The sequence below is a fragment of the Maylandia zebra genome, linkage group LG19 (genome assembly GCF_041146795.1).
Source record: "Maylandia zebra isolate NMK-2024a linkage group LG19, Mzebra_GT3a, whole genome shotgun sequence".
Taxonomy (NCBI): Eukaryota; Metazoa; Chordata; class Actinopteri; order Cichliformes; family Cichlidae; genus Maylandia; species Maylandia zebra.
Window position 1 is genome coordinate 22,814,253 of NC_135185.1, and position 19,714 is coordinate 22,833,966.

Consider the following 19,714-nt stretch of genomic DNA (forward strand, 5'->3'; position numbering starts at 1 on the left):
ATTAGTCTGCGGAGACAAAAGAGGTGTGATGAGGGTGAACCATTTCTGTCAGTTATAACGCAGCAGTGTCGTTGTGATGCTGTGAGGTGCAACCCAGTTTTGTCAAAGAGCGAACCATTTGTTTTGGTGCTAATGCATGCAATCCCAAAACAGGTAACATGTTAATGTTTAATTCATTAAAAGCACTTTGCAGAGGCTTTTTGTGTGATTTTGGCATCTTTTAAATGATCCTGTTTGTGCTTGTAGAAGAATTAATCTGGGGTAAATTAGAGCATTCATCTCATTGTCCTCTAGTCTGATTTGTGGGTGTGGGACTCTTCAGTGTGTAACACCCAGACTCTCCCTGAGTCTGGGTGTTATTTTTTATGTCTCTGTATAAGATTTTTCAATCTTATATAAAGATTGAATGATTAGTTTTATTCGTGGGAGAAATTCACCAACTTTAACAGAGTGGTTTCAGGGCCAGATTTTGTCACTGAGTGTGGTCTTATTGTGTTCATTATTTCCGTTGCAGCTGCAGAATGTCTTTGTGGTTTGACATAATTTGAATTGCCAGCGTTTTTCTATACAGCCAACTTTTTGGTGCACTCACTTTCTGTTTCACCTCCAATTACGAGGCTTTGAAAGTGTGACTCAGCTGCGATTTTATTTCCAGCCTCAGTGATCGTTTGAGTGCTTTTGTCGACCTGCTGGACTCCGCTGCATGCCCACATTTCAGCAAATTACTTTAGTGACTAAAATGTTTTCATAAGAAAAGGACAGGACTGAAAACTGCAAAATAAGACCCATGTTTTAAACTCAACACTCTATGTAATGGTAAATGTGTTCACCATTAGCTAGTTTCTTATTAGAATGCATATTGGCTGTTTATTAGTCATGATAAAGTACTTATTTGGGCATTACATTTTTACACTGAAGACACACAGGTTCTTTCTCCATTCAGGATAAGAAGGTTAAAGTTAGCACAACAAGTATTAGCTTCTTCTTCTTCTTCTTTTCTTTTTTTTTTTTTTAAAGAATATTCATCCATTCATACATTTTCTTCTGATTATCCAGTTCAGGAGAGAGACAGCCTTTCCCACTCGCAGTCATGCAGTTCAACCTAACCCCAGTAACTGCATGTCTTTGGACTGTGAGAGTAAGCTGGAGTACTCACACAGACACAGAAAAACTCTTACTTTGAAAGGTTTCCACTCAAGGACACGTGCTATAAAAGAAGATTTTCAAACATATTTTTTGCATGTTACTTCAAACCCCAAATACAAATTCACTGATCAGACTTGTTGTATAATTTTTAGTTGACAGAGTTGTTTTTTGTGTAAGGATCAGACTTTAAACTACATCTCTGTGTATTTATGATTCTGATGATTCTATATCTGTGTGAGCTATTAAGTGTCAGATTCATGTACAGCTTCAAGGCTTGTTATCAAAAAAACAGTAATTATGAGGTTACAGAGGGAAAAGTCAATAATGGCCAAGCAGTAGCAGTTGAGGTAAAATATAGTCATACAGAAAGAGGCATTAATAAGTGCTATATATTTAACTAATAAAGAACTGATATTCTATGAATATCAAAGACGTTATGGGAAGCTTAGCATTAGAAAGTTTAGCACTGCCGCCTCACAACAAGAAAGCCCTGGGTTTAAATCCAAGCTGGATTTTTTGTGCAGAGTTCGCTTATGCTAGCTGAGTAGTCCAGCTTCGTGTCACAGCACAAAGACACGCATGGGTTAGATGAAGGGGTGATTTACCTAAGGTGTGAATTTCAATGTGAGCTTTTGTCAGTCTCCAGCCATCCAGCAGAATGGTGACCTGTCCAGAGTGTATTTTTGCTCTCACTCAGCTAGGATAGGCTCAAGCCATCCCACGATCCTCATGAGTGATTGGATAGATGGGTTTACATCTTTCTAGACTTTTTTTTTTACAGCGTGAAAATTGGTAATGCACCAGTTCGGTGCTCTGGTGGTGTGTTGATCATGCCTCGACTCTAGATCGAGCTGTAAATGAATGAACGCATGGTATGAGACCACAGAAATTAAAGCTATAGCTCTCTTCACATTCATTTAGATAAATGCCCAGTCTTATTAAATGAAAATAACTACCCAGTCGCTGGCTAGACTTGCTAGAAGGACTTTGATGTTATGCATACTAATAAACAACTAGGTGGTGGTGAATGTGTGTAGCTTAGAGAAACCTCTACTGATGACTTTCTTTTAGTTTGGAAGAAATGTGCAACACTCTTCCAAGAAAATTAAATTAAAGCACAAAAGCAAGTTTTTACGGTCTTCTGACATTCATTAGATTATCTCTGATAATGTTCCCACTGAGACGGCATTGAAATGTCTGTGTACTTTCTTTCTTTTCCTTTTTTTATTACCTGTTGTTTTCCTATTTAGTAATCTGCCTGGCACTTTTCCAGATATTGCTTTGAGCAGCGTCTTAATTCAGATACCTGCTTTGAAACCAAATGTTATAGATTAATTGAGTTCTAATTTGAAACTCAATTCATTTATTAAGATGAATGTGCACGCACTCAGACACACACTGAAAGGGAAAACCCACACAAACTCCCTCTGTATTTCATTCACCACACTTACACACATACACACACACACTTTGAGCTTCCACTCTCCAATGTTTCCTTCATCTCCCCTGTGGCACTATCAGAGGGGTGAATCTGTATCGTTTCCCTGCAGCATTACATGAGCTCCATCCCCTCGCATTCACTGACTGACATAAAACTTACAACACACACTGAAGCTTTTACACTCACTCTGTTAGACAGTTAGTCTTGGTCAGACGGAAAATCTATATGAAGAAGTGAAAAAAATGGGAGATTTCTTTTTTTTTTTAAAAAAAGCCTTTAAATGCACTGTGGGCCATTTGTTTCGCACACACCAACCAGCAAGGAATCCAGACTGACACTCAGAGGGATAATGATTATTATTACTCCTCTCCTTGTGGAGGTTTGGGATAACCTTCTGTGTCCGTCCCCCAGTGTGGTGCTGCTGCTGGGGCTGCTGGGCTGGAGTAGCTAGAGGGCAACCAGGATCCACTGAGGCCCCATGATGGATGGACCATGCTTATTTATGGGGGGAAAACTCTGCGGTGTGGTGTGTTTGGGGTTTTTTTGTGCGTCTGATATGTATGAGTGTGTGTGTTGGACTAAGAAACAAGTTGAAAAAAAAAGTGTGCAAGATGAAGTGGGCCAGTGATTTTGAAGTGTGCTCTAACCTTGACCTTGCTTCTGGGCAGTATAAGGCCAAACTCTGTGTGTGTGTGTGTGTGTGTGTGTGTGTGTGTGTGTGTGTGTGTGTGTGTGTGTGTGTGTGTGTGTGTGTGTGTGTGTGTGAGTGAGACCAAGAGAGAGAGAGCAATAGAGGCTGCATAGCTGACAGGTTTTTAAAGGCCAGAGGATAGTCTAACCTTGGCAGAGAATAGGTTGGACACCAGCCAGCCTCATCTTCACCTTAATCCCCGAGCCTCATATATCCTTCACCAGACCCCGTAGAGACGATGGCATATTTCACTTTATGACCTGATCATATTTCTGATAAATCTTCACCATTTACACCCCAAAAGAGCTCACTGACTATCACCCCGTTGAATTTTCAGAGCTGTTTAGCGATCGGCAATGCCTCCCTCTATCTGTTGATGGCACTATTGAGCTTCTGTATCCTGGCCTGTAATCTCAAGTCATCAACAGTCAGATGCAAGCATTAACAACCACCAAACCACCGTGCAGCCCCCTCATACCAGGTTCCAGAATCCCCCCAGCTTGCTGCCTCCACCCACCCACCCCTGGAGCTGTGATAGATGAGCATGCCTGCAAAACTACTTATGAAACACTTAACAATAATAATGTTGTTATTTCTCATTCACTATTCCACAGAGCTTCCATTTAGTCTCTCCAGCTGAAGCAGAAGGTAAATGACAAAAACCCACACTTGTCACAAAATGTCATATAACTAATACAAATGGGGAAAACATGCAAAACAATGGTTGCATCCATATTCTAATGGCAGGAGTGGGTGCCATTGGTGCAATGTAAATACAAGCACTGTTGACTGATTGTGTATATGGAGAAAAACTGCACTGAAGACTGGATGAGAAGCAGAGGCATAAACAGAAAAGAGCTGAAGGGCAAAACAGAGCCCACAATATGCAATTTGTCTTTCTTCTTCTTCTTTCCTTTTCAGGCCATACATGTACATATGCCTATCAATACACTTCTGTGCATTAATCAGAGGGCACAATTTTAAATATCAGCAGTCCTCTGGGTTTCAGTAAAAAAACAGCCAACTTCAGCTCTTCAGTAACCTGTGCATGTTTCCATCATAGTCACATATTTTGATCTTTAACTTATTCAAAAATTATGCTGCATTAGTAAGTATCAGAAGAATGTTTTGTCTGGTGCAATTATATAGATCCGCCCTGGCAGTGGGAACATAGTGCATTATTAATATCTTCATATTACAGTACATTTTGCGGGGGTAACCAGCAGAGATCTGCTTTAGAGAAGAAATCAGAACTGACAAATATCTTGTTTGTCACTGAAGCAAGTTTTCAGCACTGACTAATAAAGGATGGAGGCAGAGCAGGCAGGCTTTCTTTCCAAACAGGCAATTTTCCTTTTGCCTTAACCCTTACCCTGACCCTACCTCTAACCTCCACCCTGTCCAATCCCATGGACAAAGAGCACATATTTCATGTGTTCAATCATTGTTGCTGACATTATGGCCATTGGCTGTCCTGTCAGGCGTGACTATATACCGGCTAACCCTCGGGTCCCTGCAAACACAGCGACAGCAGCCTCCCACAGTGATAGCTGCCTGGGAAATAGAAGTACAGCCACCCTGTGATCATTCCAGGAGCCATCCTGCCTAACAGCTCTGGGCTTTATGGCTCTGCTGCTTCTGGTGATTCACACTCTGTCATATAGTGCAAGCACAGCTACACGGACAGACAGATTCATGGGCACGCACACACATGTGCACCTATGCACACATACCGGCAAGGGTGCATCGACAAACGAGGCACATTCCTGCACACACACATTGGGAAACACATGTCCATAAACAATACATATACAGACAAACCTGAGGAATAAAACATATGTTCAAAGCACATATTGCACATGGGCACATTGGAGAAAAATTGGTGTTTATCAGTTTTTAAATTTTTTTTATTATTATTAAAAAAATAGATAAACACACATATTTTCTTTCTTTGAAACCGCTCTGCACTTCCTAATCTTAAACTGGAAGGATTAATGCTCTCTTATTGCAACTTGGGTCTTGTTTAGATGTTTTGGATACCAAACCAACCTCAGCTAATTGAATGAATATCACTGCTGAGGCTGAAAATTCCCTCCATACTATGCATGAATTAAGTTCCTGCATCTAAAGGAACACCTGCCTTTTGTTTAGTTTGAGATATTTTCATGACAATATGTCCCAATTTCTTTTTTGTTATGATATCTATCTGTCAAGGCATGATGTGGAATGTCCATTTTTGATCTATCAATGGTAAAAAAAAAAAAGAAAAAAAAAAGAAGAAGAAGAAGAAGAAGAAGAAGAAGAAGAAGAAGAAGAAGAAATAAAATCTCCAAAATGTAATAATTTCTAATGTAGGGAAAAAGAAAGAAATAAAATCATGCAAGGTGCAGACAGACTGAGCCTTGGCAGAAGTAATTATAGAGACTGTCAGTTGTAATTTACACACTCACTTCCTGCTTACTTACTAACTGTTCTCGCACACAAGTTGTCTGCAAAATCAGAAGCCATTAAGGACAACTTTTATGTCCTCACTTTACAGCCCACAGTCAAATACACTAGCTTGTGTAATCTGTCTAGCTTTGTGATTCTCTGCTCATATTTTAAGCACATTTTGAACTCCTTTCAGTGTTGGCTGCACAATACAGAGCCCACTTTCTGATGTCTTTCTCTTTCTTTTTTGCACATTTGTCAAGTTTTTACCGGCAGACAAAGATAACCCATGTAAATACAAAATTAATCTTTTTAAATTATGATTTTTTAAGGGAAAAGGATAAAGTTTTGAAAGTCATTTTAAGATGAGAGCTTCGTTTTTAGATTTTCTGGAGGTTTTAATCAATAAAATAAATATTAACATTTTTTTTTAGTCCTCGGTCATTTTTGCTGTACAGTTTGTTTAGGTCAATCACAAATTCATTCATCTTCTCGGTTTATATATGAATAATGCAAATAGTGGCTCAAACTAGAAGAAAAAAGCCCATATATAAGTAATAAAATTTGCAATACACTTTGAGAAATATGCCCTTTATGCTGAAAATTAAACCATTTTTTAAATAATACAACATCCTAACATGTCTGGTCACACCAGAATGTGGCACAGCAAAATGTATTTGCACATCCATGTTAGATAGGTGGTGCAGAAAGCTTGGTGATGTACTTGTGGGTGATGCAATGCATGTATAATTTTTTTTCAGCTCTGTTCCTCTCAGTTGCCTCAAAGTTCAGCACTGTGAAGCCTGGTCAACAGTGTAAATTCGTGTATCCGAGCTCAGAAAAGTGTAACTGCACAAATCTTGTTCCACTTCCATGACTGAATTCGCTGCGTAATGTCGTAAAGGGCAGCGAGACGGAGCTCTGAGCGATAAAATCTCTCAAAGAACAAAGAAGGAAAGAACGCACACAATACTAGTGATATCTTCACAACATAAGGGTTTACTAAGGTGTTGTACACACTTCCCACACCGATGAATACTCAAATTCAGGAGCAGACACACAAACAAACATCAGACCTGCGTGGATCTGCACAGCATGGTCTTCTGTCTCTTCCCCAGCACAAATAACAATGTCCTACAACCAGTCCCAGCATCATTTTTTTAGTTACCTAGGTAACCTCACGTAAAACTTTAGGATCCCCATTAAAATCAGTCAGGATGGAATAAAACGCACACACACACACACAAACACCTAACAAAATCCCTCTTAACCTTTACCAGCCTCCCTCTCTCACTCTCTCCCTTCGTTCCTCCCATTCCCTGTCCAGGCAGACTACTATTCAAATCCACCTGTACCTCTTCACCTTCAACAACCTGCACATTTTTCTCGACATCTCCTCTGTTCTGACAGAACATTATACTCCTCCCCTCATTTCTCCTGCCTCCCTAATCCCCCGGCTTTCCCCCTTTCTCTCCTCCATTCATGTTACTCCCTTCGCTCACATTCTCTCTAATACAGTCCCCCTTCTACCTCACGGCTATCTCGCTGCTCCTTTTTCATCCCCTCCCTTTCCCTTCATCTCTATCCCTCCATATACTCAGAGATGGAGTGGATGGACCTTCCCCGTCTATCAACCCCAGCTATGACATTTTATCCCTCTCATCCTCCCTGTATCATCCCTTTCTCCCTCTCTACCTCTCCCCGTCTCTCTCCCTCTCCCAGCAGCCTCCCTTTGGCCATTTCCCTTTGAATGCAGATGTGAGCTACTGCATAAATAGCACTCTGTATATTTTCACTGAAGCTTCACTGATTGAAGTCCAGCCATGACCAGTGCATCGCTTATCCCTTGCATCCCTTATCGCATCCTCACGGCTGTAGATGAACAGTATCCTTCACTTTTGTGTCTCACTGTGGATGTGAATGAATGATGCATTGTGATCTGCAACATCAAAGTTGTGTTGTTTAATTCATACATCTACATTATCTGGCTGCCCTTGGCAGGTGTCAGCAGAGAGTGCAGTTTAGAGTCTGGGAGCGGGATGACACCGTCCTGCCCCGGCCAGTGTCACACTGATGTATGGCTGCAAATTACTGCGATAAAAGCCTGATGCTGCTACTGTTACCAGCCACTTGAATGCACTTAATGCGGAGCGGGAGGGAGAGAGGAAGAGGAAGCCAGTGTGTATGTGATGCATCGCGCACTTGCTTGTGTTTGTTATTTTGAGTTACGAACTGTTCAGTTGTCGCCGTCCCTTCGGGAGGCCACTACAAGGTAAATTGGATGTATCTACAACTGTCATAGTGTGGGTAGCAATTGTGTGTGTGTCTGGTGGGATAATAGGATGGCTGCTTGAGTGAACTTTTCCTATCTCTCCATGTGTTACTACCGACAATGTCAGTGAACAGCGTTTTGTCAGATGTTACAGCTTTGAGCGATGCGTAATTCTCAGTGCGGTGACAGCAAAGACTGAGATGACTTTGAAGAGATGGAGGAGAGGCGGGAGAAGACGGAAGGGGAAGACAGAGTTATGAAGATATGAGCAGAGAGCAGGAGAGATGACAGGAAGGCAGGGAGATGGGGGGAAAATTGAGGACAGGTAAAGATAGGGTCGAGGGAGACAAGGGAAAGAAGAGGAAGAGATAATGTCAGGAAAAAAAGCAAAGCAAAGCAGAGAAACCCAAGGAGGAGGGAGGAAGGAAAGAATGGGAACTTGGAAAAAGGTTTTGTAGGAGTAAAGGGGCTTTCTCAAGGACACAAAGCTTAAGAAATTTCCACAGCAAACAACTCCCATCAAACTGTTGTTTTGTGAGATTATGAGATTTCGGTATGTATAGAGTTAAGCTAGTTGTTATTACTTCCAGTTTTTCTGCCAAGGAGCTTAGACAAAAGCACAGCAAGCTGGGTCATCCTGTCACGACCATTATCAATTCTCTAGACTTTCCCTGAATGAGGCTACCTTCCATTTATGCATTTTAGTTGTAGCAACCTCTGAGGATGAAAGATTTGTGGCTCCATACTGTAGAAGTTTACATATTGCCCAACAAGCAAAAATCCCTGGTTTGATTCTGGCAGGAGACATGAAACCCCAGGGAATTGCACCAGGATGGACATTTGATGTAAAAATCTGTGGCACTATCTGCTGTGGCAATTCCTTGTGCATAAGGGATCAGACAAAAGTAGTTCCTTAAATGGCCATTTGAGCCTGGCTTCATAAACAAGTCAATCTCCACATACTCCGATATTTGAATCCCCAACTTGAAAGCAGAAATAAACAGTAAAAATAACAGTTTTGGTCTAAAGTTATTGCAAAATGAGGAAGGTTGACTCTGAGATCTGACTAAGCCACCACACTAATCCTAACCCTAGAGGCAATCAGTATGTAATTTTCGTTTTTATTAAATCGTTCTCCCATGTCTTTGCAATTATAGAACAGAGAATATTTACTCTTACTATCTAACTATCATTTCTGCATTTTTCTCCAAAAAGTCTGTTTTTGCTTTTCTCCAAACAATAAATGGGGGTAGGGTTAGGATAATTGTTGTCACCTGTGCTTATTTAAACCTCAGAGGTTTCTGTGTTCTGGCGTGAGGTTAGCTCTGTTTTTCTGTTGTGATTTCATTCATGTTTGGTATTTATTGTGACCGTGCCAAAGTCCAGACCTTGACCCAATAGACTCGCTGTGGCAGGATCTTAAGAGTATGCCTGCAAACATCGATGAACTTGTGTCCTTTTGAATCTTCTTTTTGTCTCTGTGCTCTTGCGTTCACTTGTACCCCCCCATGTCATGATTAGTTTCCCTCCTATGTGCAGTCTCTTTAGCCCTTTACTTCCTATTAGTCTGTTTACCCTTCCTCATCTGTTACTGCCTGCTAAGAAATAGTTTGAGTTATTTTACCTTTTCACCTTACAAACCTTGTATTCAGGCGACCATGGCTCAAGAGTTGGGAGTTTGCCTTGTAATCGGAAGGTTGCCGGTTCAAGCCCGGCTTGGACAGTCTCGGTCGTTGTGTCCTTGGGCAAGACACTTCACCTACCGCCTACTGGTGTTGGCCAGAAGGGCCGTTGGCGCAATATGGCAGCCTCGCTTCTGTCAGTCTGCCCCAGGCCAGCTGTGGCTACAACTGTAGCTTGCCTCCACCAGTGTGTGAGAGTGAATGGGTGGATGACTGGGTGTGTAAAGCGCCCTAGGGACTTTTACTAGTCCCTAGGCGGGACTAGTAAAAGCGCTGTACAAATACAGGCCATTTACCATTTGGGCTACTTACCCAATACCATTTAAGGGGTGTTTTCACTTTACCTTGTCTGTTTTTTGTGGTGTTTTTCTTCTTGCTTTTGAGTCTTTGATCTGCCAAACTATGACAGAAAGTATCCCTCGATGATGTTCGTGCTGTTAACTTAGCCCTCTACCCTCTTGTCCAAATATACTTACCACTGGCTCAAAAACAAAACAAAAAAAGCAACATGAGGATAGCACAGTACTAAACATAAAGGTTTCAAAACAGGACTTCACAAACCAGAAGGCAACTTTGTGGTTGTCTCTCCATACACTATTATCTTCCCCACTGCAAAGTTTACCTCTAGAGAAGTGTGTGTTCTTGGATTTCTGTGATTGTGTTTCAGTGCGTGTGTGTGTAGTTTTTGCTTACCACAGCCTTGACCAGCTAATTGATTTTTCCTGGCAGTCTGTAGAGATCTCATTTGAGTTTCCAAAACGTTCAATTTCTCTGAAATTACAGGAAAATCCCCAAGACAACAAACCAAGAGAACATAATTCTCAGACCAAACCAGAGCCTTTCCATGAACACAGCTTCAAAACAAACACTGGAGTCAATTTTCCTGGTGAACAGCTGCAAGTTATGTGACACATTTAGTGCACTGACCTCTAGATGACTTTTCTGTTACTAACTTGATATTGAACTTAAAGGATGTAGTAGTTAATTGGCTTACTGTGCGTGGTAATGTTTCATCTGTAGATCTGCTAACGTGTGTGTGCGTTTGTGTGTCTAAGTCCTACAGCAGTGATCACCACTGCTTCTTAATGGTGCTTCTTTTACTTGCTGGATCTATGATGGGTCTGTGTGGCAGACAAGTGCAGAATACCAATGAGGAGAGCAGTTTCTGTAGGAATGGCTCCATCAGTCCAGCATGCTGCAAGCCCACAAATCTAAACCACTATCTCTATGCAATTTCATCCTAATGAGCTCAATTGGAACAGAGGTTCAGAGACAATATTGCCAGAGCAATTAGGTGCAAATGGTTAGAGTATCATTTGGATAATAATGAGACATAAGAGCAGAGTCGGTTCAGTTTTGTATTTTCTGTCAGTAAAAATATGAGGATTCTGGACATGCTGCTGCATATTTGAGATATTTGGGTCATGCTTGGATATGATGATGAATTACTCAACAAAATCTTAGTAATTTTCTTTGCTTCTTTCAAATGAAAACAGTGTAATTCATATCATTTTTAAATCACTTAAAAATGAATGAAAACATTTCTTAAAAAGTTCAAATACTAGAAAACCAATAGTTTGACACATTAAATTTGAAAACAGACAAACTTTGTTTTAAATAGTTTTAGATTTAAGCTATTTTTATTAGATGTTTAATCGCTTTGTTAATGAATTCAGTTTATGTGTGTGTGTTAATTGTAGAATAAAAGTACAATTTTATCACTTTCATAGGAGTTAAGAGGAAACTGCGCAACCAGATGCCATTAATCAAATGCACTTGAATAAGTGATAATCAGTGAGCGTGACCACCTGGATAATAGCAGATAATCTGGCAGTTTGTAGGTCCGGTGCATTTGGAAGTATGTGTTTACACATAACCAATGAGGAAAAATATCAGCAGTGTTTCTAATGAGGCAATGGTTTCTGCCCATCAATCTGGGAAGGGTTTAAGGACGTTTCCAAATAATATAAAGTCCATCATTGCACAGTGAGAAAGATTATTCACAAGTGGGAAATATTTGAGGCAGCTGCAAGTCTTCACAGGACTGAATGTCCCAGCAAATTCATGCCAAGGTCAGGCCGTGCAATGCTCTGAGAAACTGTAAAAAACCCAAGAGCTACATCTCAGACTCTACAGGTCTCGGCATGTTAAATGTTAAAGTTCATGACAGTTCAGTTAGAGAAGACTGAAAAAACATGGCTTTTTTAGGAATTTTTGCCAGGAAAAAGGCTCTTCTCTCTAAAAAGAACATGGCGGCCTGACTTATCTCCACACAAGACGACTGGAACAATGATAACAAAGTGAAAATATTTGGCCATAATGCACAGCGCTACGTTTGGTGAAAACCAAACCGCATATGAGCACAAAGACCTCATACCAGCTGTCAAGCACGGTGGTGGAGGGGTGATGATTTGGGTTTGTTTTGGGCACCTTGTCATCGAGTCAACCATCAATTTCTCTGCACACCAAAGTATTCTAGAACTCAATGAGGAGGCGTAGACCTCAATGAATTATGCAACCATTTAATTTTTGGTATTTAAAAAAATCTATTTATAGATATAGATATATAATTTTTAAAATATAATTATTTATGTGTTTTACATTTCACTGTATATTCCAGATTTCTTTTTTACATATTAAAGATGTGACGTGATGTAAACGAACAAATGAGCTCATGGTGGCAAGAAAAACAGTTTTCATCTCCATTTATCTAAAACTTTCACTGCATACGAACTAAAAGCCCAGTACTGACACACAGACGCAATCACACAGACTTTGAGCCACTCTCACAGAACATTATAGTTTTTGCTTTTCACGTATGAGACAGCTTATGTAGAAAGATGCTTTGCCATCTGACAGTCAATGAAACCCCCGACATGGAGGCTTTATTAAAGACCCAACAGGTGAAGGAGGTCCTGGAGAGAAGGGCTCCATCAGCCCGAGACGCATAGGAATAATACACACACATACAGGCATACCATTCTTCATCTCCCTGAATCTCTATTTCTCTTGCCTTTGCACTCATTGATTGCTTTCATCCTGCAATAACCTCTTGGTTCGACCACTTCCATACTCTGTTATTGTCTCTCACTTCATTCATTCTCTGCTGAATTTCCTTTTCCTTCTCTATCTTTTCACATCTCTCCCAGCCGTCTCTGTCTATTCTTCTATCCCACAGCACCTTTCACTCCTCTTTTATCTTGCCTTCCTCCTCTTTATCATTCTCATGGCCTCGGCTCTACCTTTCAACCCTCGAACTTCACACTCTCCCTCGCTCTTCGCTCTTTTCCCTTGCCTTTTCTACTATTCTCCTTTGGTTTTTTTCATCTCTTTCCCTGCCTCTCCTCCTGTTCACGGTGTGGCCATAAAGGTCAGGTTAGCTCCATGAATAAGCTGTAGATTTATGATGCTGCCATCTCCCAGGAATCACCGTGACCAGGGCCAAACAAAAACAACACCGCAATAGACCGCAATAGATCGCCAGAGCCCCGTTCAACAAACGCAAGGGTTATTAATGAAGCTACGGACCGCTGCGCTAGAGGTTGACGGAGTGGTTAAACTTGCGAGTAGTGCACACGCCTGCGCATGCAAACGCACAAAAAGGAACGCATAGAGAGGTTTATGAGCAAGCGCACAGTTGCGGAAAAAAAAGCAAAAATTCCCAAGAATTGGAATCAAGGTGAACATTTTAGGATTAACCAGAAACCAGCTGCACATTTTAAAAGCTCTGATATACTACTAGTCTAATAAAAAATAACTTTGGTAACATGCATGGATCTCATTGAGATGTATAGTACAAGTAATAAGTACATCATTGTTTTGCTAATTTTACGTGACTTAATTAAAACACGTAAATATTGAATAAAGAAGAAGACCTCTAACTGAGCCAAGCGAACACTCCGGTTAGATGCATTATTAAATTACGTTAATACTTTGCCTTAAGGTGGAACAAGGTGAATCGAGCTATCTACTCAACGTTTTCTGCAGAAGTCTGTTCAGATTTATTCTCATGCTTATTCCCAGGGTTTAAAATAACGCAGTTTTATCACAGCTGCTGGGCAAATCTCTTGCCACAGTAAAGCGATGTATTTCAGCCAAACCTAAACAAGTAGATTTTACCATCTAAACCTTTATAGTGGATAGCAACAGCAACGACTGCTGTTTGTTGTGACACAAACAACAATCATCTGGCATCAAACCTCTTTACGTGGACTCTGCAAGCATCTAAAACAGTGCTGCTCTTAGTGGCAAATACTGGAGATACGCAGGCGACATCTAACAAATATCTAAAAAAAAAATCATAGCATCATAGGACAATCCAGGATGAGATTGGGATTGCATAAGACTAAGATTAAAACTTAAATGTATCAGTTTGAATTAGTGAAAGGAAATGTAATGTAAATACCACATGGGATTAAAAATTCACCTTAGCTGCATTTGTGAAATTGCGAGATATATCCAGAATATTCATTCATCGTCCATTTAGTTAGAGAAACTACCATTTTAAAGTTTTTATCAAATTGAATGCAAAGTTTAATTAAATCAACAAAGATTAAACAGTTTGATTAATAAAGCTGGAAGTAATGAATAATAAACACAGCTAAAACAGCAGTAGTACTTCGTGATTAGGTGAAATACTGCAATAAACAAGCACTTTACATATTCAGCCTCCTTTATGTGTTGTGTAGTCTTGACAAAATTTTAACAGGTGGTGTCCATGAACAGTGCTTGACCTTATCTGCAAGAACTTTGTGGGTACAACAACAAATAAAGTATATACACCAGTGCTATATAAATATATATCTAAATGCTATTCAGTACGAGTACACCTGAAAATGCTCCTTTTTTTCCTGCAAACACTGAAATATGTTTCTAAAACACAAACAACCAGATAACGGCTGATAATGAATGCCAAGGGAGAAAAAGATTATGAGTTCAACATCAGCAACAACTTGCTGAATACAAACATTAAAGGCAAATACAAACTAAAAACAGAATTTACATAAGTCAGCCTTATCATCCCGTGCAGTTCAATCAGCCTCTGCAAATATTAACATCTTCCCCCCCCCAACACTAGACACTGTGACAGACTGATGTCCTGGGGATATGGTCAAATGTTCTGCTTACGATATATGCACAAAGGGATAAAGCTTTTTTTCTGTGTGTGTGTGCATAAAAGCTTTTTTTTGTAATAACATACAACAGATTAAAGTCTGGGAGAAAGCTGTTTGTGTTTCCTTTTAACTATTCTAAAAGAAAAATATGTGTGATTTTCTTCAACACGAGGACTGTGTAGTCATTTCTGTCAACACAATCCTAAACATTTAAGGTATACTTTCTTTTTAGGGAATTGTTTAAAGCTGCAGCACATCTCCTGTTCACATCCCTTAAAAATTGGACTTCATTGTCCCGATCCTTCCCTACCTTCTTGTGTCGTTAAGAGACGCTCAGACACTCAGACAGATCAAATTACCCGTCTACACCTCGGGTGAACCTCATTACTCCTTTCTTCCTCACAATTTCCTCGTCCTGCTCCTGCACCCAGTGTTACCCCTCCAGCCTCCCTCTGTGGATATTTTCACTCCCCCAAGTGTTGGGTCACAACTGGGTCAACCTCCAGTCAACAGTCTGGATTAAAATTTCACGAGATCCCTGATGCATATTTCATCGTTCTATACCCTCTATCCATCACGCTACATCCTCCTGATTGCCCGTCTCTGCTCACCTCTCCTCTCTGTGCTCAGCCTCTAGAGTCCGGGTCTCACAGAAGCTAAATGGACTCATAACGCAGCAGTGAGTGAGATGCAGATAGCTATTATGACACTTTTCCTGTCACAATGATAAATAAAAAGTAGCCCACGCCGCCGCCTATTCTTACTGTTCAAAAAATGAAATGACAGCTTTAATAGTAAAGGTGATTCAGCAGGCTGTGTCTCATATCTGGAGGTTAGAGGCGTTCGAGTAAAGAAAACTGAAAAGATATCCAAACACACACACACACACACACACACACACACACACACACACCAAAAACAGCAAATGCTGCAGCTTTACTGCAGGAGGACAAAAAAAAATAAAATCAATAGTGTCAATCAATGGTTTTTAAAAATCTTTATACATTCATAGCTGCACACTACTTAAATATACCAGGCACAGACACAGTCAGTGAGTACATAAACAGGACAGACATGGAGATGCTTAATACTGTTGTTCTTTTCCCCCTTTATTTATTTATTTATTTATTTATTTATTTATTTGTTTATAGAGGCATCTCTATGTGGAGCTTGAATGTCATCCCTTTGTGTGCCACTTTCCTCTTAAAGTGAAAGAAATTCATATTACAGTAGGTGATTCTAAATTGGATGTAGGTATGAATGCGAGCCTCAATGCCTGTCTCTGTGTTTGCACTATGAAGTAACTGTAGTATAGGCTGCCATTTATTCAAAGTCAGCTGGATATTAAACAGGGTATATACAGAAATGGCACAAAGAGAAAACTGCTTACACAACGGCTGCAAATCAAACTTGGGGTGGAGTTGTTTTTTTTTAGTTGTGTCATACGGCAGTTTCGCTGCTGTCCTGTAAAAAAGAACAAAGAGGTCAGGTTAGTTGTGCCCCAATTATATACAAAGAGCGTTCAGACACTGAAAATATAACAGAATAAACTGCAGATTTTTCTCTTGGTGCATTTTAGTTTTTGGTTTGAAAGACAAATCCACCACACAGACATACAGTAAGTGCCGCTAAGCCTGAGAAAAAGTTTTCATTTTGCCTTTTGACTGTGGGTTTATGCATCAGGACTTGATTAAAATGAGTTTGAGCCTTTTTTTGTTCTTTTGATGTGTAAAATAAATAGATTTCAAAACAAACTGCTGATGTTAAGACAACTTTTGGGGGGGGGGGGGGGGAACTTGGGCAAACAAAAAAAAAGTTTTAAATCTTTCTGAAGAATATTTTTTGCTTTCTTTTTGTCAAGTTTAATTGGCAGCAACTTTCAGCACTTGCTTGATTGATGTCTGCCAGCCCAGCACACACCATTTCTTGATATTTAGAAACAGTAAAGCACACTGATTTCTTGGTAAAAACAGTAGGATGCCCAGTATACACATGGTAGACTCTTGGATAATGTGAAATTACGACCCAGCACTGTCCTTAAATTGGCTAACTTTACTCACAGAGTGACTGTGTGACTGCAGGATACATCGGTTATACAGCTTAGAATGGGTGTAGCCCAATCTATTAAAGCTCCATCTGTGAGTTCGTCTGTTACGAGACCTGCAGGTTGTAGTATATTTATTATCAGTTCTTAATGTGGCTTATTGTTGTAGATAAGTCAACAGAACATTAAAATAATATTTCCTGTGTAGCGTAAGGCTCTGCAAAGGGTGGGTGAAGATCTGAAAGACAAGATGCAGTTACAATGGACTAAACTATCTGCCAATGGTAAATAAATCACTACACTCTAAAAACTATTGTTTAAGCTCAACAAAAAAAATTAACGCAACAGTTTCCATTAGTCTTTTTGAGTTATGATAACTTATGTCGAAATTAGATTGAACCAACAAACTATATTGAGTTACGGGAATTAAATTATCCTCCATAATCAAAGGTGATTTGAATTACCATTTACGTAATATTTGGTAGCTTAAAAACATATTTTTAAGTTGTTTACTCATAAAAATTATGTTCCTCCAATTACTTTTTCCACATTATTTGAAATGATTTTTAAGTGTTATGTAATTAATTACAGCAATTACAAAAACAATTTTTTAAAGTTCATTATTTAAAATATTAAGTTGCTGATTTTCATCATTATTATCATCATTTTAGCTTTCTCTTATTTTTTTTTTTTATTGTAATAGCTTTTAAGAAAGGAATTCATTCAACATTTTTTTTTATCAAATAACTTTTTTATTTTTTTAACAGTAGGCATTTCAACACTTTGTATTTAAAAAGTGAAAATAAACCAGAAATTTAGATTTATACCATCACAGCCAAGTTATAGAATATGCCTTTATGTATTTAACACCACAGAAACAAATGTGTTCAATTGGTAAAAAATCTACTTAGAAAACATTTTGTTGCAGTAATACTTCCATGCAAGTGTTCAGTAAATGTTAACTTTCAATGCCTACCAAACTTTACAAGATCTTGCATCTTTCTATTACACAATGTAGCAAACACCTTTAAGATCAATTTTACACATACAGGATTCAAAACAGTTAACAATTTTTGAAACAGAGTCAACATCTTTAACATAATGATGGTTCCATCAAGGTCAAGGAACAGCTTCTGAACAACTTCAAAAGTATATTTGCATTAGCTCAGATTGAGAGCATATATTATGCCCATGAGCAAAACACAGCACCTTGGGAAATTCTGGCCCTCCATTATTTTTGTTTCCTCCACCACAATGGTTGCAGTCTTATGGTCAGATCCAGGGGTGTACCGGTTACTGATGATGGCAGTTTTCATCACCTGCCTTAAGTTCTTTGGTGTCCTTGTAAAGCAAATTTTAAAAAATAGGTTAGTGAATTATAGATTAGACTTTTATACTTACTGAATCTTAATGAATTCAGATGATCAATGGAACACACACACACACACACACACACACACACACACACACAATGCTGAATTACTTACACCAAACTCCATGAAAAGGTCCTCGTCCTTCTCTCCAAGGAAAGTGATAAGGCAGCAGATGGCTACTTCTCTGCGTGTTTCAATTGTATTGTGCTATTTAAGAAAAAATAAAGTGTGAGTATAACATACATGGGTGACTGACAACAAAGTGCATTTCAAAGCTACCCAAAGTCTAAATAGTTGTCCTACCTCAAGAAGCATGTCCTTGATCTGCCTGATTCTCACTCCCTTAGCTCCTCCCCTTGATAAAATGACATCCATCAGTTTTGGGGTGCAATGGTCAAGTGTAGCCATTCAAGGCTTACAGTGGTTATTCTCTTGAACTCCTCCTTTATCTGTAGACCACACAAACAGAAGAATTAAACCTTGCAGACTATTAGCTATACTGCATTAATGAATGCTGTAATACATTATTTAAAGAGGATAGAAGTGATCTAAGGCTACCCCAAGTTTTGAGGGAACAAAAACAATCTTGGTGAAGACAAGGGAGACTTCCCCACCATAACCGTGGTGTAATCTCTAATGTTTTAGCAACCCTGTTTTTGCAGAGGTTTCGAATTTACACATTGTTCACTCCCAGCCCATTTTGTAAAAAATGTGTCCCAACTTAACAAAGCACTAATGACCCTAGATTATCACACTATACTAACTGCTTACATAAAGTCTTAATATTAAGTAGATTCACATTGTTAATGCCAGAATAATGCTATTTGAATGACATTAACAATATTTCACACAATCTGATTTAAAAAAAAAAAAAAAAACCCAAAAAAACAAAACAAAGATAGCTACAGCTCTTAAGATCAAGAACAATACTTACTTTAAGCTGTATCACAATACTAACCAAAATCATTTACAATGTAATATTACGTATAGGTCATGCAAGTTTTATAAAGACATAAAATAGGTGAGCCAGATGGAAAAAAGAAGCCTCTAGGTTATCCCTCTGACAAAACTATTCACAGTTTAAGGCTTCCAATTTTGGTAAAAAGAAAAACAAAATCAGCCTAAGATCGAAATTAGATTGCACTGTGTAGCAAAACTTTAACCACGCTTTTCCTAGCCACAGTTGCACTCTCTAGCTGAAGACTTTTGTCAAATGAAACTTTATAAGTCTTATCCTCTGCTGTGCTAAAGTTTAGAATGGCTAGCATTAGCTACATGTGGTAGTGCAAAGTATTTCCTTATCTGTATGAGCATCACATCATACACAAATCCACTACAGGTGACTAGCACAAATGCTTTGCTTTGGTAGAACTGTTATTTGTAAATGAAATGTTACTTACCTTGAAATGTCTTTTACAAAAGCTTGCACCATGCAACTCAACATGTGTGAATTTGCCCAGCTAGTTAAGTCGGTAGGGGAGGGAATTTGAAATCAGAAGTTACAGTGGAAAAAAATAAGTT

The 19,714-nt window shown here is 39.2% G+C and overlaps 1 long non-coding RNA gene across 2 annotated transcripts; it reads right to left on the reverse strand.

Annotated features, from left to right (window-relative positions):
- Positions 1-16,119: 16,119 nt before the first annotated feature.
- Positions 16,120-19,183, reverse strand: LOC143414045 (uncharacterized). Of its 2 annotated transcripts, XR_013094612.1 has the most exons (4): positions 18,497-19,183; positions 18,308-18,400; positions 18,030-18,161; positions 16,120-16,240 (listed from the first exon to the last, which is right to left on the reverse strand). It is a non-coding gene; the product is annotated as an uncharacterized LOC143414045 (long non-coding RNA). The 2 variants fall into 2 exon arrangements; XR_013094611.1 differs by lacking the exon at positions 16,120-16,240 and having other exon boundaries at positions 17,534-18,161.
- Positions 19,184-19,714: the final 531 nt, after the last annotated feature.